This window comes from Marmota monax, unplaced genomic scaffold, assembly GCF_021218885.2.
Source record: "Marmota monax isolate L192 unplaced genomic scaffold, Marmota_monax_Labrador192_F-V1.1 WCK01_AAM20220418_F8-fsc00014, whole genome shotgun sequence".
NCBI lineage: Eukaryota > Metazoa > Chordata > Mammalia > Rodentia > Sciuridae > Marmota > Marmota monax.
The window spans coordinates 1,529,823-1,554,640 of record NW_026695222.1 but is presented as its reverse complement, the minus strand read 5'-3'; the positions used below and the strand labels follow the sequence as shown (position 1 = coordinate 1,554,640).

At 36.1% G+C, this 24,818-nt stretch overlaps 1 long non-coding RNA gene across 1 annotated transcript in view; it reads left to right on the top strand.

Annotated features, from left to right (window-relative positions):
• LOC131423791 (uncharacterized) overlaps positions 1 to 24,818 on the top strand; it is a 68,795-nt gene that overhangs the window by 13,224 nt on the left and 30,753 nt on the right. Inside the window, exon 2 of the long non-coding RNA XR_009225844.1 lies at positions 16,833 to 16,999. This is a non-coding gene — a long non-coding RNA (uncharacterized LOC131423791). The remainder of the gene's footprint in view (positions 1 to 16,832; positions 17,000 to 24,818) is intronic.

Genomic DNA, 24,818 nt, shown 5'->3' with positions numbered 1-24,818 from the left:
GGTATAAGAGAAGGCTAAACCCTGTTCATAACCTCAAAATGTCTTTTCATTAAAACGTTTGTTGACATTTATAAATTAGGAAATAGTGCAAACAAATCCCAAACTCCCGCACCTCTTGGAAATTCAGAAATCTTGACAGCAGTAGACATTCACTATAGAGTGACATTCCAATGCAGAAAAGATGGCTGTTACTAAAGCTGGCCTCCCCCTCCTCCTTCCACTGGGGCTGAGATCTACACATGGCCAGGGGGCCCAGTTTTTTTTTTTTTAATCCTAAGCTGACCTGAATGTTTTTGAGTCTGACATCCTTGAAAAAATTCTGAAGTAAACTCTTATAAGGGAAAGCATCTTAATTATCTGTAAATCATAGCATGCTGCAGAATATTTGGACCACTTTTGTAACCAAATTGATGCCAGCAAAATAGTTAAATTAAACCTTTAAAATGCTATCAGTAGAATCGTACCTCTTGATTGTTAGTAACAAGGTGGATTTGTTTTAATTAATATCTGAAATCTGCAGATACCACAAACATGTCAATTTCTCCAATAATTTCTTCTTAAACTTTTGAAAAAAAATAATTAGAGGTGCTAACAAGGCAAAACTCACTCACTATGATCAGAAATGCCTTTCTTGTGGTTGTTCAAGGAAGATAATTAGCAGGAAATGGCCAACAGAAGAGGAGCAGAGAGAACAAGCCTGGAGAAACAGTCTCTCTTACAGAAAACCAAAGAGCTTGGGATCTTAGAGAACTGATTTCATTACAAATCCTAATAATTGCCAGAAAGTTTCCTGGGATAAGCATGTGAATCCAGGTCACACATATAAAGAAGACATGCTTTCTTTAGTAAATTTGGAAGAACAGAACACCTGATATAATAGTATGGGTAAGGACGTTGTTAATCAATGAAAAACATCTCACAATTTAAGACTTTAAAAAAATGTCTTTAAATACATTAGTTAATGCAGAAACTACTGAAAACTGCTGGTATTCTCCCAGGCACAAATATCCATAGATTGAAGTTTCACTTTCTCTCTCTTTGTGCAACAAACCTGAGAGCAAATGCTCCTTAGGATCAGTGTGACCTCAGAAGAGTCTGGAACACCCTGAGTCTGGGAAGGACTAACAGGATTTATATGTACTGATAGGAAAGGGCCACTCAGCACCTGGTGATAACACCACATTCAATCAAGAAAAATTAAATTCTAACAGGATTAAAGGAATGAGCAGCTAATACATAGGAGCGTGGTTTCCCTCAAGCTGACATGCACACTGAAAGCCTATCTTCTATGGGAATAACTGCTAAGCACATGACACAATGCATTAAGGAAGGAGGCAGCTTAAAATATGTGCAGAATATCTAGCTTTTCATTCTGCTATGGCAGCACAGGTTAGGTCTGAAACCCCTCGGATTTATTGCCCTGTTTTCTAACAGTGAATGCAAAAACATGCATCAATGTAACTCTGGGGATCTAACCTAAATAAGCTAAAACTATATATCAAGTTTGTGATGTGACTGTCACACATGTACAAAAAACAAAACAAAACAAAAAAACAATGAAGTCAATGTACCCAAATACAAAAGATGGAAATCATGAATTCATTGCAATATCTCAAAATGGCTTTTTAGTATTTTGTTACGGTGCCTCAGAAATCTAGCTGTTCCCAACCATGTATCTGTATTTCTTAATATGAAATTTTTCTAAAATTCAATGGAGATACCCACAGCTTATGCAAATCAAGGATCAACAATTCCCTAATAGCAGTTACAAGGGACCTGTCTTATTCCCCAAATTGCTTTATATCCCTTTTTAGAAATACGCCATTCCTTTATGGGTAATGTCACTTTTTCTGGTTGCTTCTGTCACAAATGTGATGTAAGACAAAGGACTCTGCTCTTGTGGGTTGCTTCTTTCTCCTTGTTAAAATTGATTCTAGGCAATTAGAAGTTCCAGCTCTTCAAAAAGCAAGCGAAGATTGGTGAGGTGCCCAGGCTAAAGGGCAAGCCTGTCCTTCACAGAGGTCCTGCCTGAGCTGAAACTCGCTTTTCCCTGGGGACAATGATTCTCTGTCAGTCCCTGTAAGGAAAAAAAAAAAACAAAAAAACAGCTTATTGTTTTGTTCATTTCCCATATTTCCTAGCCAGGGAAGGAAATTGGTCTCTGTGGTAGATTGATTGAATTAATGGTCCTGCTGCTTCATCATTACAAGTACCCTCACCCTGGCCCTGAGCCTTCTGGTGTCTGCCTTATCTGATTCTAAGCCCAGTTATGTGACTTATTTGGGACTATGGGATGGAATCAAGGGAAACACAGGAAGAGGCTCTCAAAGTATCTGCATATTAGGGTAGCTCATCTTGCTCTCTGGGATGTCTATGTGAACACGGCTAGGTTAGGCTGTTGGGAGATGAAAGGCCTGTGGAGTCAACCCAGCCATGGACATCTTCAAATAGCCAGGAGCCAGTGATACCCCTTGATGTGATGACCCCAAACTGGAAGCCTCCTTTAGAACCTACCAGCATGAAGCTTTGATTCATTCTGAGTAATCCTTTATTTTTTTCCATGGGCTAAGACGTGCAGAACCAGAACTGAGGTTTGAACAATCTTCCTGGTAGAAAATATTTGCTGGTAGAAAATGTGTGCATTGGGGATTGCTTGGTGGGGGGGGCATCTCTCCAAGGTCCTCTCTAGTTCCACAAGGGCACTTTTTTTCTTACTAAATTGAAAAATACAATTTTAAAAAAAGTTTTAATAACTAGGTATTCCCTTGGCTTAGATAAGTCCCCAGTGTGACATACTGTTAAATATAAGATTTGATAGAACCATTTTTGTTTCTATTTGGAGGATTTTTCTTCATATGAATTGAAAGGATCCAACAAACAGTTCATTTTTAGGACTCTGTCTGCACAAGTTGTTCTAAAAGAATCAAGATAGAGATTAAGCTTCTAGATTAAACTTCTTTCAAAGCTGCTGAGTCATCTTTATGATAATGATCAATTATGTGACATAATCCAATCTGTACTTTTTATAGGTTGGCATCCTCTGTGCTTTTACTTATATATAGAAAGAATCCTAACTGAAAGTTTACAATTTCATCAACAATTTCAGTTTTTGTTTTGTTTTATTTTGCTGCAGATTTAATCCAGGGCCTCAGGCATGCTAAACATGCATTAAAGAAAAATCACCTACTTACTTTTATGATGTACAATCAAATTATAAGAGCATGGAACATTTGAATATGAAGATATGGGAAAAATACACAAGGCAAACATTACCAAAAGAGGTCTGGTATAATTGTATTAATGATCAAAAAGATTTTAAGACAAAAAGCACAGTCAGAGGTTGTTTGAGAATTATAAAAATTTAAAACAGGAAAATAAAATTGTAAGTTTGCATGTACTTAATAAAATAGCCTCTACAAAGACATATTTTTGAAGACCAGAAGATTTAAATGTAAAGGCCAAATTACTTAAAATTACTTAGAAAAAGATAACTTTGGAGAAGAATGACTCTTTTAAATAAGTCACAGGATTCTAAATTTTTTAAAAAGGTGATAATTTTGACTAAATTAAAATTAAGAACTTCTGGTTATCAAAGATTCTAGAGGAAAAATAAGGATACATTCTAAACTGGAAGAAGATATTTGTAACACACGTCACATCTGGACCATGAGTCAACACAAAGTATTGTAAAATATTTGTAAAATAGAATACTACATAGTAGTGAAAATTAATGAAGTTCAGCTCTTATAACATTTGGATGAATAAAAATATAAATACATTTAGTGAAAAAAGGGAAGTCCCACAGAAAATAGGCACAGGAGGATATCCTTTTAATAAACTCAAAACTAAACAATATGTGGTTTAGGGTTACATACATAGGGCATAATGAATGATAAAATAAAATTTAGATTAATGGATATGTTAAGGATTGAGGGAAGGAGAAAGAGTGAGAGCAGAATATAGAATACTGAACAAACACTAAATTCTGATACAATAAATAATACTTTGGGCTCATATTTTTATCCTACTTGCTTCCCTAAAGTGATAAGGGACTACTCAAGTTGTATTAGAAGCATTCTTGGCATTTGCTATTCTGAATGTATTTTTCATCTTGAAGTTACTGTGCGTGAAGCCAGGAGCAATTACTTTTCAAGTGGATATACTGTCACCACCTTTCAAGGTGTCATTGTCCTGCATTTCATCAGAATTACTTGAGCCAGCTAGAGGTTCACATGCCAGGCATCACAAAATAAATGAGAATTGGAATTCTTTCCATCTGTAAAGCAAGGAAATGCAAAATTGAATTCTGACTAAAGGGACACTCCTCTTTTTGAGAAAAACAAGTATTACAATGTTTTGGTGTGGGTGTGCGGATTCTTTTTAATGAATCTTTTGCTTTTTACACGTCATTAACAATTCAAATACCGTCTTTTCCAAGATGCCTTCTACCTTTCCAGCTAATGTTATTTCAATACAGAAACAATAGATTGACCATTTTTCAGTGCACTTTTTTTTTTCTTTATAGCAGTCTTGATGAATAACTAGTTAGCCAAAGCTTGATTTAAAAGGCTGGGCATGGTGGCACATGCCTGTAATCCCAGCTGCCTGGAAGGCTGAGGTAGGAGGATCGCAAGTTCAAGACCAAGCTTGGCCACTTAGTGAGACCCTGTCTCAAAATAAAAAAATAAAAAGGGCTGTGAATGTAGCTTTAGTGGTAAAGCACTCCTGGATTCAATCCCCAATCATGTGAATCAATCAATAAAATAAAATAAAATCATTTTTTTAAAAGCCTGACGGTGGATCAGTTGAGCCCATGAGGACAACCAGCATGGATTGGTGGCTACTCAGGCAGGTTTTTTTAAGTGTGTGTCTGCTTGAGTGCTGACTGCAGAATGGGCTTTGATTCATTTGTCCACAGAGAATTCAAACACATTTTGGGGTAATTTATTTGTTTATAGATGTTGTATCTGTCTTACCTCCTTCTTGCCCCTAGTGTTTGATTTCAAAGCTATTTTTTGGATGTGCCCCTGAGAGTCAAAACTCCCAGTGAATTTTCAAACTGAAAACTGGCTTCAGCACATCAGCCATTTTCTATCCATATTTAACAGCTTCAAGGAAATTATGGTTCCATCATCTCCTTTGTGTGTTATAACTGGGTTGCAATAGTCACAACAAAATACACAAGATACCATTATTAAACCATACATTATTCAGGTTGTTGTGAAAGTTAAGGACATCCAACTGGCCTACTTCACACACACACACACACACACACACACACCCTCCATATGCACACATACTTAATCTGTTTAAAATCTGATCCTATCCTCTAAAGCCCTCAGACCTTAGGGAAATAAAAGCAAGACTATCGCTCTATAATTGCAGAGATCCAACTGTGTCCTGCTAACCCAATCATTTCATGAACTAATTCAGGGGCCACCGGGCCACAAAGCCTCAGTGAGTTTAAGATTTATAATTAAATTTCAAATATGAAAGCTCATCTTGCCTGCCTTGTTTAAGAATCCATGAACTGTGTGACTATCTTATGGACATTCAGAATCTTATGGACAGTATCTCTGTTTCCTAAATCTGACCTTTTCTTTTTATGAACTATGCCAATTTTCCTTAAGAAATGTGGCATTGCTTCCTAAAAAGATGTCCTACCTTAAAAACTCAAGAGATAAAAGGAGCAAGCCTGAAAGAGTAGATGAGAAGTTCCCTGAATTTCTTTGCACCCTTGATAAAACAAATCTGAAAATACAATCCCTATCACTGTCTGTGATTTTAAAATGCCCACCCAAACACTGCTTTTAAGGATCAAGCAAAAGTTCTTTTTTGTTATTTTGTTTGACTTTGGTTTTGGTTTTGTTCTGGTGGGCTAGAGGGGGACATTAAAAAAATGAAAATATAAGAGCTGGAAAAAGTTAGACAACAGTGCACATCTGTTTGATCTGGAGAGAAATCAGGGATGAAGGAAGGAGGAATGAAAGGATCCTAGAACATTTTTCAGTCTAAGGAAATTTTCACCCAGCCATTGGGGGAGTTCTTGACCCAAAGTTTGTCATCAGAAAGGTCTTGGGACTGCCTTAGTGTAACTGATCATGTGCTCTGTCTTTGACTGGCATCATCCCATGAACAGTGTGGCCTCGGCACATACTGATGGATTACAGAGCTCAGTGACTAGAACCCTAGGGTTTCAACTTCATGCTATGAATGCTTTCAAATGCTATAAACAAGACATGGAATAATTTAGATTGTATTTAAGGAAGATGCCTTCTTCATGTGTCAGCTTGCATAAAATGCTGTATAACAAACAATCCCCAAATCTCAGTTGCATATGAAAACAAATATTGTTTTCATGTCCAAGGGCCTGCAGTTATCTTAGCTGGACTGAGGTTTATGTCAGTTTCACAGATCTGTCATTTCAAGACACAGGCTGAAGAGGAAGAGGTTATATGAGGGCATGTGCTTCTCCTGGTAGAGGAGAAATATGAAAACAATAACAAAAACTAAACCACATTGAAAGCCTCTGTTCACATCACATGTGATCATGTTCTGTGGACAAAGCAACCACATGGCCATGTTCAAAGTCAAGGGGGTAGAGAAAAGTAGTCTACCTTCTCAGAAGCTTTGTACTATGCTGAAGGAATGGAAAAATTAGAATAATTTTCTCTTCTAAACTACTGCTGCTCCCCTGGTAAACTGTGGAATAAGTAGTAATAGGAAATTTGACACATATAATTGATAACCCATCCATCCAACATACATGCTTGCTTTCTCCCTAATTGCTTCATGTGCCTTTTCCTGTCTTCAGATTTGCCAATTTTCTTGAAGCTCTATTCCCTATTGCGGGATCCCTTCCCTCCTCAGATGAGTCAGGAAGGTTAGGGGGTGCTAGGGTGAGAGGAATGCCCTTCTTCGGGTAAGATGAAACTTTGGCAGGCTTTTACCCTGGAACATGGGTCTTCATGTTTCTGGGAGTTTTTTTCAAAATGATTACTGTCTTCCCAATGTGAGACAAGATAGGCCTTAGGTTCTCATTATGGGAAACCTAGTGGGGCCCCTGGAAGCAAAGCTCACAAAAGTAAGGGTCCTCACTTTTGTTTCTCACTCTTATACTTCTCTACCCTCAGTCTCCAACACTTCATGAAAATTAACCCTTCACAGCTTCTCCCAGTGTAGGACTCCAGAGGCTTTGCTCTAGGTAAGCAGATCCCAGCTTTTACTCTCTGGGTTTGATTGTCACTGAAGATTTCAGGAGAGAGGTTTGTTTGCCTTTGTTCTCTGAAAGATCCAAGCAAAACCATGGGGCTTCAGTTTTCCCAGATTTTTTCTTGTTTAAAGAAAGGGAATGGCAATTCCCAAGCGCTTTACACGTAGGAACCAGACCAAGTGTATTGCTTAAGCAGTAAGAGTCACAACAGAATTTGAGGCCAATGTGTTTACATCTGTTATTCGGAAATAATCATAGACTCGTGGGTAATTTCAAAAAATTTTCAGGAAGGCCCGAGTGCCCTTCATCCAGTTTAAAGAAATCTGACCAGTTCGTGAGATATCTGACCAGTTTCTTTTTGTTGTTGTTGTTTGTTTTTGTGTTTGTGTATGTGTGTGTGTGTGTGTGTGGTGTGAGAGAGAGGAAAGAATATGAGGTATATATACTTCTGTGCCATTAGATTAATTTTTGGAAAATGAAGATAACTGCTTATATAACCACAGTGTATGTTAAATAGAAATTTGGCCATTGATATTGAATTTGATAGAAATATGAGTATTAAATTATGTTAATCACTAGACATAATTATTAATTATTGGCCATAATTAAGTTAATTATTTGGAATTTACCATTTTTTTCTTGCAGTCTTTTGTGTGCAGCTCTATGAAATTTTGTTACATATGCATATTTAAGTGACCATTACACAGTCAGGATATAAACCATTTAACCACCATAAAGAAACCCCCTCACATTTCCCACGTCATTACATCCTTTTTCTACTCTTCCACCATCCACTGATATGTTCTTATTACTATAATTTTATTACAATCACATTATTTCAATTGTGTGAATATTTATACAGTGTATAAGCCTTTGAGATTGATTTAAAAAATACGTAGCATAATGTCTTTATGATCCATTCAAATTTTTGCAGACATTAATAGTTTATTTTAAAAAAAATTTAATTGCTGATAAGTTTTTCACTGTATAGATGTACTACTGTTTGTCCATCCAACTAATAAGGGATATTTGTGTTGTTTTCTCTTTTTAAGTGTCAGTTAAGCCTCTATGAACACTCATGTACAGATTTTGTGTAACATATATTTACTTGATTCTACAATAAACATCCAGAAATAATGGCAGTTGGGTCTAATGGTAATTGTTTTTAAAGTGACAGGAAATTGCAAAACTATTTTCTAATGTGTCTGTACCATTTTACTAGCAATGTATAAGAGCTCTGGAGTTCTCGTTTTCAGTTTTAGTCGTTCTGATAGGTTATGTAGTCGTATCTTATAGCCTTGAATTTCACTAGTGTCTAGTGAGGTTGAAAATCCTTTCATTGTTTATTTCTTATCTCCTCTTGGGTGAAATGTTCAAGTTTCTATCCACTTTCCAATTGGATTATTTGTTTTCTTTTGTTGAGTTTAAAAGAGTCTTAATAAATTCTAGACCCAAATCTTTTGTCACTTATGTAGTTTGCAAATAATTTCTTCCAAGTCAATGCCTTGTCTTTTTATCTCCTTAGTAGGGTATTTTGCAAAACAAAAGGTTTTAATTTCACTGAACTTTAATTTACTGATATTTAAAAACAGATCACACTTTCAGGGACATCTCTGAAAACTCATCATCTATTTTTAATAGATTTAAAAATAAGTTAGAAAAAATAAAATTATAATAACAGCTGTCTTTTGAAAGGTGAATGAACATACAGTACTAATAGGTAAGTATATATGGCAATAATGATTGTATATATCATATATACATAGATATGTAGCCACAAAACAAATTTACCCCATAAATCATGAGCAAAGATTCAATTGTAGAAGATATTCAAGTATTTGCATAGCTTTATGATAATAAATTTATAAAATTGAATGTAACAGATGATTTTTGAGACAATTAAACAATACAATAGTCATGTGGAAAATGCAGGAACTAAATACCTATCCTGAAGAAAAATGATTCTTGGTATAATTATTAATATTTCAAACATCAAAAAAAATAAGCAAACAAACAAAAACAAAGCACAGGTGCCTATACCTTATACTGTTTTAAAATAAAGAAAGAACAGAAGTTGTCCAGTGAACTAAAGAAAAAAATGTTCTCAGTTTTTATATCACTTCATGACAACATAGCAGATGAAGGAGAAAAAGAACTGACCTATTTAAAGTGTGAAATGTAGATCTAGACAATATCATCTACATAGTAATCCCAGGAGGTTAATGCTCCAAATGAAGAAAGTTTAAATTTTTAGAAATCTATTAATAGATTAATTTTACTACTGAGTCAAAGAAAAAAAACTAGAAAATTATATATATTTAAATATATTACAAATGGCATATAATAAAATCCAAAATATATCTAAGGTATATAATTGTTTTAATATGTCATAATTAAATAAAATTGATTAAAATGAAGTTTCCATATATGTGGATTATAATAAATATATTTCTGTGTGTGGTATATATATATATATGTGTGTGTGTGTATATATTTATATATATTTATAGCACATAATATTAACCATCATCATGATTAATATTGAAACACCCAGCACTTTTCCATTTAAACTAGGAACAAAAGAAGGACTATTGCAATCATCACTATTGTTCATAATTGTCCTGAAAATATAAGAGATATAAATAACAGAAATATGAAGGAAATAATTATAATTATTTGCAAATTATGTGATTACACATTTGAGATCTCTTAAGAAAAGCAACAACCATTTGAATTAGTGAAAGAATTCATTAGAACAGGCAATCTCAAAATAAATAATCAAGTGTAGCTTTCTTATATAATAGTACCACTTTAGGACTATAATAGAGAAAATGATTGCATTCACAATCATGTTATAAATACTAATATTAATATTTTAAAAATATAAAACATTAAAGAACAAACATCACAATAATTTGACAAATATTGTATAAAAAATATAAGCCCTATACAAGGACTTGGAAGAAGATTTGAATAAATAACTACATCAAACTAGATTCTGTAATATTGTAAATAATACAGTTTTTCTAAAAATTAACCAAAATGATTAAATATGCAAAGCAAATTTCATTATAAATTTATTTTTCTTTTTTGTTAAGAAACAATAATTATTTTAATGTTTATCTGAAAAAAATAGCTATGCAAAGGTAACTGAAAAAACTATGTAACTTTCAAGGGAATTTAGTCTATCAAATTCTGAAACATATTAGGCAGTATCACAGAAAATGGTGGAATAAGAAACTCCAGGAATCAACATCTCCACCCAAGAACTCGCAAGAACTATTGGAGTCCATTGTTTTGAAATTATGGAATCCAAAGGAGACATATAATTTCCTCTCTCCTCTCTCTACCCGCCCCACCCCGCCATTGGATTCAGGCACTCAAGAAAAATCAAGTTAGGTCACTAGCTGAAGAAAACAGAATACCTGTCTGAATTTTCTTTGAGTTCCTGTCTCTTTTAATCCCTTCTACAGATGTCACCTGGGAAGCTACTTTAACTCAATGGGCTTAAAACAGTGAACAACATCTTTCCTGGTCTCTCAGTGACCCACTGGTCTTGTTTGCTATCCTGGCACCAGCAAGCTGTACAGGGAATGAGGTTTGTTGACCCCATGGTTGTATGCCACAGGGCTAGAAATTTGGGGATGGTACCTGCTATGTAAGACACTGAAATGAAATCACCAGCTTCCTTCTTCATCAAACACTTCTTTGGATAGTACAAGCATTTGACTAGACTCCAGAGTTTCAAAATATTGAGTTCTTGAAGGTTCAATAGATAAACTCATCAATTAAAACAGAGATTATAGAATAGATCTAAAAAACTGCATCCACAAATATGCACTGCTTACAAGGGAATTATGTGAGATGCAAAGACACAAATAACCAAATCCAAAACAAACAGAAGAAAGAAACAACAAACATTAGAGCATGGATAAATAGAGGAGAGAAAAACAATAGAAAGGATCTGCAAAACTAAAACAGTTTACAAAGATCAACAAAAGAGTCAAACTTTTAGTTAAACCGACTAACGAAGAGAGAAGACTCAAGTTAATAAAATCAGAGGTAAATGCAGGAACATTACTACCAATCTTAGAGAAATTTAAGACTGTGAGAGAATACTATGTACCATTGTACACCAACAAATGAAATAACCTAGATGAAATAAATGAAATTCTAAAACCAACACACTATCAGCAATGAAAGACAAAATAGAGAAACTGGACTTCATAAACATTAAAACTTCTGTGCATTGAAGAACATTATCAATTGGGGCTGGGGATGTGGCTCAACCGGTAGCGCGCTCGCCTGGCGTGCTTGCGGCCCGGGTTTGATCCTCAGCACCACATACAAAACAAAGATGTTGTGTCTGCCGAAAACTAAAAAATAAATATTAAAATTCTCTCTCTCTCTCTCTCTCTCTCTCTCTCTCTCTCTCTCTCTTTAAAAAAAAAAAGAACATTATCAATAATGTGAAAGAAAACATCCAGAGCAGAGACAAATATTTCCATATTATATATCTGGCTTAATTTAATATTCAGACTATATAAAAAAAAACTTGTGAAACTCAACAACAGGGACACAGACAACATAATTAAAAAATGGAAAATGGACTTGACTAGACACCTCCCCAAAATATATACAAATGGCCCATGAGCACATGAAGAATTATTCAAATTTAGTGGTCATTAAGGAAATACAAACGAAAAGTCATGGACTACCACTTCATACTCACTAGAATACCAATAATAGTAGTGATGAAAATGGAAAAGAGCAAGTATTGGTGAGAATGTAGGGATATAGGAATCCTCATACATTGGTGGGAATGTATAATGATACAATTGCTGTGAAAGTTTAGTGGTTTCTCATAAAGGTAACAAAATTGTCATATAACCCAGACTTTCTACACCTAGCTATATTCCCATGGTAAATGAAACATTTGTCCACATAGAAACTTGTCCATGAACATTAATATTACAGTACCATACTTCATGGTAGCCAAAATGTAGAAAGGGCCTAAAGATCCATAAGAGGATGAGTGGATAAATAATTTGCAGTATAAACATGCAAGAAATATTACTCATCCATAAAATTAAATGAAGCACTAGTCTATGTTGCAGCGAGGATGAATTTTGGAACCATTTCATATGAAATTTTTAAGCCAGATGTAAAAAGTGTCACATATTGTCTGATTTCTTTTAAATGAAACATCCAGGATAGGGAAATTCATAATTATAGAAAATTAATTTTTATTGCTGGGGAAAGGGAGAATGGAGTCTGGTTTCAAAGTGAGAGTGTATGTTCTTTGATGTTGAGAGCGGTGACATGTTCTAATTTTATATTTCTTCCTTTTTAAGAGTGCCTTAAGAGTAAGATATCACACACACTCTCAGAATTGGATTGAACCAAGGCCAAAACTGGGCCACGGGTACCTGGTTCCTAACTCCCTTGAAATTTACGTTGGTTATCTTTCATGAGTATATACTCAATTACTATGCTGAATTTGAAAATATATATATATATAATATATATATATATATATATATATATATATATACTAACAGATTAATTACAGAAACATACAGGGAGTGCCTATTTTGTAGTGGTCACGAGAACTAGGAGCTGAGAGGATAAGGGCCAAGTGCTATGGCAAGCTTAATATATGATAAGTACCTTTACGCTTTGCACTGGGATCCTGCCATACTAGCTTCCCTCACTTACACATCTCTCCTAGAACCACCATCCAATAAGAGCTTCATACACAAGTCCTCACTTCCGGTACTGGTGATACTGATTCAAGACTCCATATATTATATATCCCTAAACTCTTTGCTGTTCCCTATTCTCCTGTTAGATGGGCATAGAACAGGAAATCTTCATGTCTCAGAGAAGATAAAGGCGTTTTCTTGCCTTGTGTATCTGAAAAGTGGACAGTGTGAGATGAAAATGCAAAGATGTCTAGATGTTAGGTTCAGGCCTCATTCCATCAGACAACACTGTTCCCACTCCTGCTTCAATTAAAACCATTGCAAAATGCCTAGGCAACTGTCTAGGTTTAAAATTGGCCCCCAGGTCCCATTTCCTTCATTCCAGGGCTCTGATAAAACATATGGTCCTTTCTAAATGCAAAGTCATGATGATTCTCTGTGATCTGGTGCTCATAAAATCATTATTTTTCTTCCTCTCCTCTCAAGGGCACAGCCCAAGTCCCTGAAACTTTCCTGTTTAAAAAAAAAAAAAAACTGAACAAATACATGAGATTTTTTTTTTAAATTTTTAGAAGAACTTGCCTAAATTTACATCCAAATTCCTAGTAAGCAGTTGTGACCCACTTCCATTCAAGCGCCTATTCTCGTTTCAAGGGCAACTACAGAAAGAAGTCACTGCGTTTATCCCTCACATATCCCCAGCTGAGCTCCTTAGAGGACAATACACCTGCTCGCTGAGTGCCCTTGCAATGCTCCTGGTTACACAAGAAAGGTCCTGGGATACAAGGCTGTCCATGCTTTTATCTCAGAACATGGAAAAACTATTTCCAACCTGGCTCCTTTGCCAGACACTTAATGTGTATCCTCAGCTCAGCCACAGACTCCAGCATTTCTCAAGATGCAAAGATAAAGCCATGCAAAGTCTTATCTAATAGGGTGGTCCTCTGAACAAAGTGAGGATACAGCAGTGTATTCACTGTGCTCATCACAGTTAAGCTCTTGCCATATCCCACTCCCCCACAAATACTCTTTCTTCCATGTAAGATGACATGCCCTTTCAGAGTGGTGCCTCTTAGAGAATTCATAAAGAAAAACTAAAATGGGCAAAGATAGACAGATGTCAGTCAAGAGAGTGGTCATGTTTGCTTGTTTTTTTTTTTTTTTTTTTTTTTTTAAATATACTTTATCTCCATGAAGACAGAGAAGACAAAGAACAAATAGACTTCGTTTTGATTCCCCCAGAGCAACCCAAGTGTAGCTTTAGCTTTGATTAGAAAATTAGGTTTACAACTTTATGTAAATGAATAAAAAGAAAAAAAAAGACAGACATTTCCTCTTCCTTCTTCTTTCTTTTTCTCTTCTTCCTATATTCTTCTTTCATCTAAAGGTCACAGGTCACCCTTTCTTTCTTTGTGACTAGGTCCCACTTACTTCTATTTGTCCAGGGTCTTGGGAGGAGGGGATTGTAGGTAAGCCAAGCCTGCTCCCTTGTACCTTATGGTCTTTGCAATAGTGGGATGCTTTCTGACTGGGTGTTTATACCTCCAGGTTCATTTCTGCTAAGCCAGCTTTCTTATCTCCTTCAAGATCTTGCTTAAACTGTACCTGTATGATGCAGCTTACGCTGTCCTTTTCAAATCCTGCCCATCTGCTTCCCTCTGGTATTTAGTTCCTCTTTATTATATTCTCTTTGGCATTTATCACTTCTATGCTATGTAAATTATTTACTTTGTCTATGGTTGATAGTTTGTTTTTCCCACAATAGGACAAAAGCTTCTTAGAGACAAGTTCTCTGTTCCTTTTGTTATCTGTAGTTGATGTCAATGAATGTCATCATGATGCCCTGCCACTGCCCCCACCTTCAGAACCTTCCCAGTTCCTGGGAAGCTGATAGCTCAAAAGTTTTCTTGGAATTGTGCTCTGCTGAAGAGCTTCATCTTGCCCAGTGTCATGACCTTCCTCAGGGATGACCCATACCCAGTGACTAGGCAAACAGGCAAACTTGACTTCATTACCTCAATTTGGAACAACTCTGAAGGGTACCCATGTTCTATAACTCCATGGCAGGTGGGCTGAGACTACAGCAATTACTGTTGTAATTGCTTCTCTCTGGATCAGCTTATCTTCCCAGGCTTATTCCCTTCAACTTCTCAGGTGCTTCTTGGGTATAAATCCCAAGAACATTCCCTTAAAGCTTCCAGCTCTGCTAATCTCTAGCTCAGAGTTTATTTCCCAGGGAAGTCAATCTGGAATATTTAATGATGTATCCCAAGAATCTACCACAGTGTGTAGCAGTTCAAAGTTCCTTAATAAATATCGAATACACAAATGAATGAATGTAAAAAACCAGAACTTTCTATGAAACATCAATGTGGACAACCAAATATTTACATATATCTATTTAAAAGTCAGAACTTTCATGCTGTAGTATTTCTCATTTAACCACTCATGACATTTATTAGGCATCTACTATGTATTGATAGATGATACATCAGTAAATTAAAGGAACAAAATTCCTTCCCCATAAATCTTCAAATTTCATGCTGGAGTCAAAAAATATGCAAACAAAATGCACATTAATAATGATGAGCCACAAGGGAAAAGAAAGCATTATAAAAGGAGACAGGAGGCTAAAATGAAGAAAAGTGGACAGTGACCAGAAAGTAGTATGCATTTGAAGCAATCAACAGTCAGTGGTTAGATCATGCAGGCCTTGTTGAGAATTTATAATTTTATCCTAAATGTGATGAGGTGACATTGAAGAGTTTTAGGAAGATGGCATGACCAAACGTATGTTTTCCAAAGAAACCCATTCTCTAATTGCTCCCGGCAGTTTTAGACATTTACCAACCTCCTGTCAAGTTGTTCTGTGACATGTACAGTTGGTTTTTCAAGGAAACCCACAGGAGGCTGCTATCCGTTGGTGCCACTATTTAGTATATTTGAATGTCACAGAACACTTTTATATACTTAATTTTAAAACACAATCGGATTTTATTTACACATTTCAGGAACCCACCATTTTTCAGGGAACAGACCTTCTTTAATCTTCTTAATCTTAAAATAGAGACCATGGTCTCCTTTTACAGATGAGAACACTGGGAGTCACAGAAGACACATGACTTTTCCATGTTTGCATAGCGAGTAAGAGACAGAGATGCTATTGAACTCAAATCCTCTTATTTTCTATCTTGTATTTTTTTATATAATGCTTATCCACATGTATTTGCTCTCCTTTTTTATGGTCTGGGTCAGGGAATTAATTAATAAGAGAAATGACCATTCACTGTGCATAGGTTAGGCCACTTAGATGCAGCATTTGACTTGGCCCCCAAACAGTCTTATGAGTAAGTATGATGGTCTGCAGTTTGAAGATGAAGACTTTACAGTATAACACCTTGTAGTCATCCTGTGGTACATCAACTGGCATCCTCAGCACCACCTGGGAGCTTGTTAAAAATGAAGAATCTGCAGTCTCTGCCTATGAAACCAAGATGATAATAGCTTTGTTATGTATTTATTGCCTTTCTTCCTTTCATTGTTCATATGACTGGACAAAACATTCATGTTCTCTTTACAAATGAAGACTATGATTTAGTGGATCTGCTAACATTCCATTAGCCACAGGATAAGCCTCCCATTGATGCCCAGATACATGCTCTGTCCAAAGAGCAAAAGAGAGGGTTAACCAAACTAAATGGTTGACTCAACTATCACAGAGGTTATTTGAATCTTGGTCATTTTATTCAACTTACCCTTATTATCAAATGGTATGTGTCAAAATTTTTTGCCATTGTTTTCTGGAATCTACTACTAAATTTAACTAATTGTCAAATGATTGTTTTAAAGCATATACAATACTCTCTGGGGAAGGAATTCAGGAAAACATAATTTTCTGTGTTGTCTCTCCCCAGGAAGGCCTTATTCCTTATAGAATGGCACCTCAGACAGCTGCCTGGATGAACCTCCCATTAATCCAACTCTGTTCCTATTCTAAAAGAAGATTAAAAGCTCGTCGCCTATAGATGAATGATTCGGCATTAAATCAGTGAAGACTCCTGCCTACCCTTTCATCTATGAGGTATGTTAACCTTATGAAAATATATTAGACTCCAACCTTATCCCAGTCAAGAAATGGGATATTGATAGGATGATGGAACCTCCCTCTCAGGCTCCTTTCCCATCACTATGCCTCAAAGTACATCCACTACCCCAACTTCAGCCAACATGTTAATTTTTTTGTTTCTGTGCTCTGGATATATGGAGTCATACAGTATGTTCTTGTGTGTCTTATTTCTTTCACTTACCACTATGTGAGATTTACCCATATTTTTGCATATAGTTGTAGATTATTACTTCTCATTCTATGTAACATTTATGTACTTATGTATTCTGTACAGAGAAGAACAATTTGGAAGCTCCTAGCTTTTAGCTATTAGGAATGATTCTGCTATAAACATTCTACTATAGATATTCTGTTTAACTTACACACGCAAGTCTTTTGGGTACACAGCTATGAGTAGAAGCATGGTGTCATAGGATTTATGTATATTCAGCTTCAGTTGATACTTTCAGCTTCTATTTAACAGGGTCTATTTTAGGGTGAACTAGACTTACTCCTTGATATGTGTGATTTTGACTGGCCATTTAAAATTCAGTAAACCCAAATGAGCTTAAGATATTTCTGGGCCTAAGCTATTCTTTGGTTGGAATTAGGCAGTTCTGAAGATGCACTAACTTCTTTATGATCCTGGGTCTCTATGCAATTTATTACTCATAGATTTGTAAAAGATGAGGATCTTTGCCGCCAAAACTGTCATAGACAGGGAAAATAGTCTAACACATCATCACTCAACATTCTCCTGGGATGATGAATTTGGAAAATTGCTATCTTTTTAGGGTTCCAGTTTCTCTTCATAGAGAGTCAGGCCTCGTAGCTCAAAGGCTATACTAATGAGATTAGTGCTCTGTGAGGGCAGGAGATGGTATTGTCTCTCTACAGATATTTGCATATCTGCCTCTCTGTGGAGAGAGACAGAGGGTTAGAAAGTAGAATTTGAGGGAGGACAGACTCTTTGGAGGTAAGAGATAGAACGAAAGGCACTACTACTTCTACCGAATACCATATCTTATCATCTCTCATGGCTCTAAGAGCTTTGTTGCGCAGTGTCTGCTGGTCAGTCACAACTGACAGATTTATCCAAGAGCCTCCAGACTAGCCAGGATAAATGTTGAAGTGGTCACCATACTCCAAAGGACATATCAGATAGATGTAAGTGACCCATGGGAGCAAGAAGACAAAATGTGCAGAGGAAAACTTCCTCACAGCACCTTAGTTAATAGCAGGATGAGACTTTCTATTCTGTCTGCTGTATGACTGTCCTTGGGTAAGTATAAAAATCAGTTGGAAAACTTCCTCCACAGAGTTTCCACTTTGGTAGATAAGACATAAAAATATTTTAGGAAACAGGACATGATTCAAATACAAATAATGATACAAAGTGGCTCGTAAGAGTACAAGACAGGGAACACTTATAACTGTATAAATGATCTCAATGAATTTTTTAATGAGATAGCCAAATGGAACAATTATGCAATACATAATATGGTTAAAATGTGCATCTAAATAATATTCAGTTATGCTTTTTAATAAAGTTTTTATCTCAGTAAAAAATAGACTAAAAGTAGTATTCAAAACCTTGGAAGAAATCAGATGCACACTCCAGTAAAGAAATTGAAGAAAGTTAAAGGAATGTGTTTACAGGATTAAGGGAAACTGGCACGAATCAAGAAGCCACTGCAGTTAGCAGGAGTCAAGGGCTCTGTATCAATCCTAGGGTGAAAAGGCTTGGGAGAAGAAACAACAACTAGCGTCCAGGAGCTGTATTTGTAGGTGGGGAATCAGCCAACTTGTAGCCAACTGACAGAAGGGAGCCAAACTTCACTTTCTATCAGTCCAGTCTCCTATTGGTGTCCACCACTGGATGAATCCAACTAGAAAATAGGAGGCAAAGGATCTGTTGATGCAGTCTTCTAAGATAAGCTCCTTTTGCTCCCAGGTGGAAAAGAACTCTAAGGACATCATATGGACAGTTAATTTTTCTCAATAAATGAAGCAAAACTCTATTTTTGATTATTTTTTAAATGCATACCTATTTTACTGTTATTTAATGTCCATTCAACACATCTGGCTCATTATGCATTCTTTAATTAGGGTCTAAATTTGTAAACTCCTTTTCCCAGTGATGAATACCAGAAGTTCTTTTCTTCTTTTTTTTTCCCCCCTCCTCAGCTGGCTTTATCTGGCTGAAAGATTTATTTTTTTTTTAAGCAAATGTTAGAGGGTTATGTAAAAACTTTGAAAAAAATATCAACAATCAGCTTCAAAAGGTGAACACAAAATTTCCTGAGGCATCTATAATTATATTAGAATTTTACAGAGAAGATATTATCTTCTAACTCCAAGCCTATATTTAGGTGCTACAATACCTAGTTGCATCCTGTTTAGTCTCCTTGACTATTGATTTAGGAATTCACATAACTATTCCCTGCTCAATAGAAAAGATTGCTTAACATAGCAACTCCTGCATTAGCATTCAACTTCCTAGTTACAGAGCACCTTTCTAAGGAGGAGGAACATCAACACGCAAAGTGAACCCAATTTTTTAAATACAATTTTAAGGGGGAAGGGTATTATATTAAGATTTGTAACATTGAAGACATCCCAAGCTAGAAGCTTGCAATTGTCTAAGGTTTCTTTGCAATTAATCTACATATTTTTCTAATTCTGAGCATTCTGTTCCTATTGCATTTTTATAAGCCAAGATGGGTGGGAAATGATAAAATATTATGTGTAACCTACAAGGAGGCTTGCTGCTCTCCAACAGGAGTTTCAATGTCAGCTTTGCTTCAGAATAATGTTTCTTTCTTCCTTTAGAAAAAGCCAAATTCCTGGTCCTGCCACTCAAACTCTCAAAGTGAAAATATTTGGTCTAATTTTCAAGTATACTTCCCTGATGTCAATCAAGTGTCTGAAACGTTAGTGATTGTTTTTACCACATACTGTGAAGTGAGGTAGCATTTTAATTAGGGAAGAAAAAAGAAATTGACTTGTGTTAAAAAAATGATAGTCAAAGCTTTTGGGGACTGAACTAACAGGTAGAGACTTGGAAGTTATGATTCCTATGTCATTAATCAGATCCTCTCTGAACCCTGTTTTGGAATTCCACTGATTAAAAGGAGCTGATTTGGCAGAGCTTGATAATGCTGCTCTCAGATAAAGGTGGTAAGACTGGAGGTGTTAGTGGCTTGAAGTCCTGCTTCAGTTCAAGGGAAAGTTTTATCTAAAGGAAGATAATAGTTGAAAGGAAAAATAAAAATCCTGGGCTCAATGACTTCAGGAGAACTGTTGGATAATAGAGGTCAAGAGAGGTGATCATGATGTTATATCTAGGGAAGAATCCTGGGGAAAGAGAGACTGAAGAATGGAATTGAACTTTCTGTCCAGGAGAAAGCTCTTCTTATCTGCTTTGTGTCCAGAGCTTTGCCTAGATTCCAAGAGGCAGGCTAGAAGTTTGAATGAGAACACATTCCTGATTGAAGCTGGAGCAATAAGTAAGGTTTCCCACATATATTTTTATCCTGGGCACTTATTCCCCTGGAAATGTTATGGGCTTTGCTTTCAAATTAAGCTTCACTTCTCCAGCCTTGATCAAAAATGAGAATCTAGGGGCTTGACAGACATATTGCCATTAATTTTCATGAAGACTTAACCTAGCAAAGAAGGGCCTAGCTTTCCATGGAGACCTCAGCATGGATGTGTACTGTCTGTGAAATAATCAGAAAGGTTCATACAGATGGAAAAGTGGAATGAGGAATCAGCTTACAAATCGATTTAACCCGGCCCTTGACAGTTATCTCGGCTTCACAGCATCAAATGACAGATGGATCAGCTAATGGATGATTATACTATTAACAATGTCAATATTTTCAGTTGTTACCATTGTTATAAGATCCCTCTCATGAGCTTGGTACCCGAACTTTGGCAAATATTAATATCCCAGGTAATCTGGAAAACTCATCAGCTCCATCCACTGCTATTATCTGGTTCTGGGTAGGACCTGAGAATCTGTCTTTCTAACAAGTTCTTAATTAGGTATTGCCATTGTGTTGACTGGGGGCCACAGTTTCAGTAGCACCAAGACTCCTCAGGCTGCACAGAAGTCTGTGTTTCCACAAGACTCCAGGTGAAACTGATGGTCACCAAAGACTGAGAAGAACTGTTTTAAACCTCTGGTTCTTAGTCTTAGTGCCACCCTGGACCTACTGGAGGAGGTACATAAAGACTGTTGATGGCTGGGTCTCACCCATCTCTTCTGATTGAAACTGAAGTGGAAAGCAGCCTTCCATGGAGATTATTAGAAGTTCCCCCAGAGGACTCCAATGTGCAGCCACAGTTGAAAACCATTCCCTACACCATACCTTCATTTCCAAGCTGAGAGTCAAGACTACCTGCCATTTTTCCTTTTCACTACGCTGCTATGTAAAAAGAGCTGGCTAAATTCTAGCATGTGAAAGGAAATTAGCTTTCCCAGCCTTGTGTGAAGTCAATCCCAGTTTACCTTAGGTACTGTAGGGAGTGGGAGTAATGAAGGACTCAATTCAAAAGCGCAGGAAGTGAGTCAGCCGGAAGAGGTAGAAATTTGGGCAAAAGAGCAAGTTCTATAAATCTATAGAAGTGAAACCCATTTAGTTACCTCTGAAGGGCCAAATGTGCTATTTAAATTGCTCCAATAGAGCATTCAGTTTCACAGCTGTCTGTGGCTTTAAGGCCAAATTCTCATTCCCTAAAGTTAAGAAACAGAAGTAGGAGCACTACCAAAAGCCACACAGACTACTGAGATTTTAATTAAGCCCCAAAGACTTTAAGGACCCCTGTCCAGTATTCCTAAATGTGCTATTCTTTGCCAAGTGGTGCAAATAGATTTCTCTTGACCTTCCCTGTACTTGACCCAGATCTCTTAAGTCTGTATATTGTTAACATAAAAGGATGCCCACATTTTAAATTTCAGATAATAAATTTCTCAAAAACAAAACCATGTCCTTTTGTTATTTTCTCCAAGATCTTGATTCTTTTTAAAAGTCTTTTTATGGAAATGTGTTAAAGAAAAAGTAAGCTAGATTCCTTCCACTGGGAAATCCAACTAGAATTTTAAGCAGGAAATGTGGTTATTATGCCACGTCAGAGCACTGGATGGAGAACCCAAAACATAGGATCTTCATGCCAGTTTTGTGCCTTATTTTATGACTTTGACAAAGTCTTTTTTAAAAGTCTTCTGAGCCTCATTTTCTTTTTATGTAAAATGACAATGATGTCTCATGTTTCCTTTTGACTTTAATAATGTAAAAGGGACTTGGAAGAACATGGAGATCTGGAAAAAAATCCTGTGAGTTTGCTGTCAACTGCAAATCTATTGTTTTAGTTTTCAAACCTTCAACCACAACACTAAAGTGGGTCTTTGACTCTGCAATGATACAGCTCCAATCCTGTCTCCGCCCTCCTCTCTCTCCTGCTGTGTAATGGCTGTTGTTTTTCACTGATATGATTTAAGAGACTGGAAAAAGCAAGCTGTAGTCTCCAACCCATTCCTCTTAGGGTGATAGAAAATAAACTATTTTTCCTATGATCTGCTTCCAAATCACTCTCACCAGCTGTGAATATTCCCTTTACAGAAAGTTATCAGTTGACGCTTTTTCCTACAGTTGCTTGGTACTCAGCCATATTTTTGAAATGAGATTCTACTTGTTTCATTGGTTCTAGGTAAATGTAGGCTATTTCAAGATCCACCCATTTTTGCTTCTCCCTAATGGAAACAAGAGGAGGAAAGGGCTTCTCTAACTTGGTAGTAAATTGCAAAACACTCCAAAGACTCTTGTTTGGTCCCCCTAAATTAGTGTTAGACTTGTTCTTCTCTTTTAAATTGCCCATATTGTAGTATGAATTACAAATTGTCATCCTGAGACCAAATGTATATTCTATCCACTGACAAAGAATATTAATGCATATTTGCATGCTACAAAGAAGAAACTTTTCATTGAAATCCTAACTTAAGTCACATTGACAAATCAAAAATACTGTTGTGTTCCATCTGACATGTGTGTATTGTTTTGTACACCCCAAGACACACTCATGGAATTAGCAAAGATTTAGTATACCCTGCAGTCTCTTAAAAAGAAATTAGCAAAAATGATGGGGAGAATATAAATGTGAATTTGAATTTGGCTTTTACCTGTTTTATTTCTAACTGGATAGTTTTAGGAGATTTCAGAGCAGTCAGATTTTCACTGAGAAATGTAGTCATTTGTGACAAGATGCAGCCTACTGGCAGGAACAGCAAGTGCAAGTTGCCTGGCTTTCCTGCTGTGGAAGTCAATTCCAGATTTCATTCTCCAAAGACTTTAACAGCAACAAAGTAAAAAATATGACTTCCTTTCAGTGTGTGCTTAGGACGTTTTCCCTTTGATGAGATCGTAAGAGGTGAACTGTGGCAGGCTGGCTTCTATTTTGTACCAGGAAGAGAAAATCTGGGAGAGACTTTACTTTTATTTACAGTGAACATCAACACCTTTCTGTTTGGTGTCAAAAAAGTTTCCCCTTAGAATATAAACTTATTGAAATGCTTTTTAAAAATAAAAACTTTACTTCTTATTCACTGGGCAAAATAATAAAACATTCTCAGAGTTCTTGTTGACATGAGATATCATATTATAATCTACTAAAATTCAGGTTTGTATGAATTTTTATTTGGAACAATATTAATAGCAAAAATGATTCTTTGGAGTCAGAATTTATTGAATTGAAACCTGATTTTTTTAAAAAATGTGTTCTTTTTAGATATGCATAACAGTAGATTTTGTACCAGCCACATCAACTCTCTGGGCCTCAGTTTTCTTTTCTATGAAAACAATGATTAGTTTAGATATTCACCAAGGTCCCTACCAGCCTGGCAATTTCTCAATCAATTTTCCAGTGATAGTTTGTTTTTTTCATGTTTACTTGCAAATCCTAAATTCATCCACTGCTTTTCTTCACATGTTATTATCCATCTTTAAAATTCTTCGTATCTTGCCTATTCCTTTTGCCAAAGTCCAGCACACCATTTCCTATTTGACATTTGGGAATGTCAAATGATTGGTTTTCAGAAAAGGACTCAAAGAACACAGATAGTTGTGTTCAGGTAATGCAGACCTATCTATTCCTTTTAGCTTGTGTCTTGGTGAGTTTGTCTTATCTGGGAACTGTGCTCCCTGGAGACTACTATGGATAACTGTTTTCTAGGAGCCACTTTTAGCCCGTGACTCAGAGAGGCTTTCAATGGGAAAATAAAACCTGGTGATATGTTGGAGCTGGCTCAGTTCCTATGGCCTTGTGAGGTCAGTCACACATCTCTGTTCAATCCCATGTTCAGCGATATCATATCAGTGGCTACCATAGGGGTATTTACATCATAAAAATCAGGAAGTGCAACAAATCATGGTTCTTACTGGAATTAGTTGTTAAACATTTATGAAGATTACAACTGTGTATTACACATGCACACACACACACACACTCAGAATAGGTAAATGTCATGTTTCTTAGGGCAAAGAATGGGAGTGAAATGTTTCTCTTACCCAAATACCCTTCTCTAATAATTTATTCCCCAAAGTAATGTTCCCCAAAGTAATATGTTCATGGATTCATTTTTTTAGAAATTTGTAAAATGGATAATTATTTCATGTAATTATTAGTGGAATGTATGCTCAGAATGTATAAAAATGGATTATAAATAGAACAAAAAAATCATCATCCATATTTAGATAACCCAAATTATTACTATTAGTGATCTAACTACTAGTGC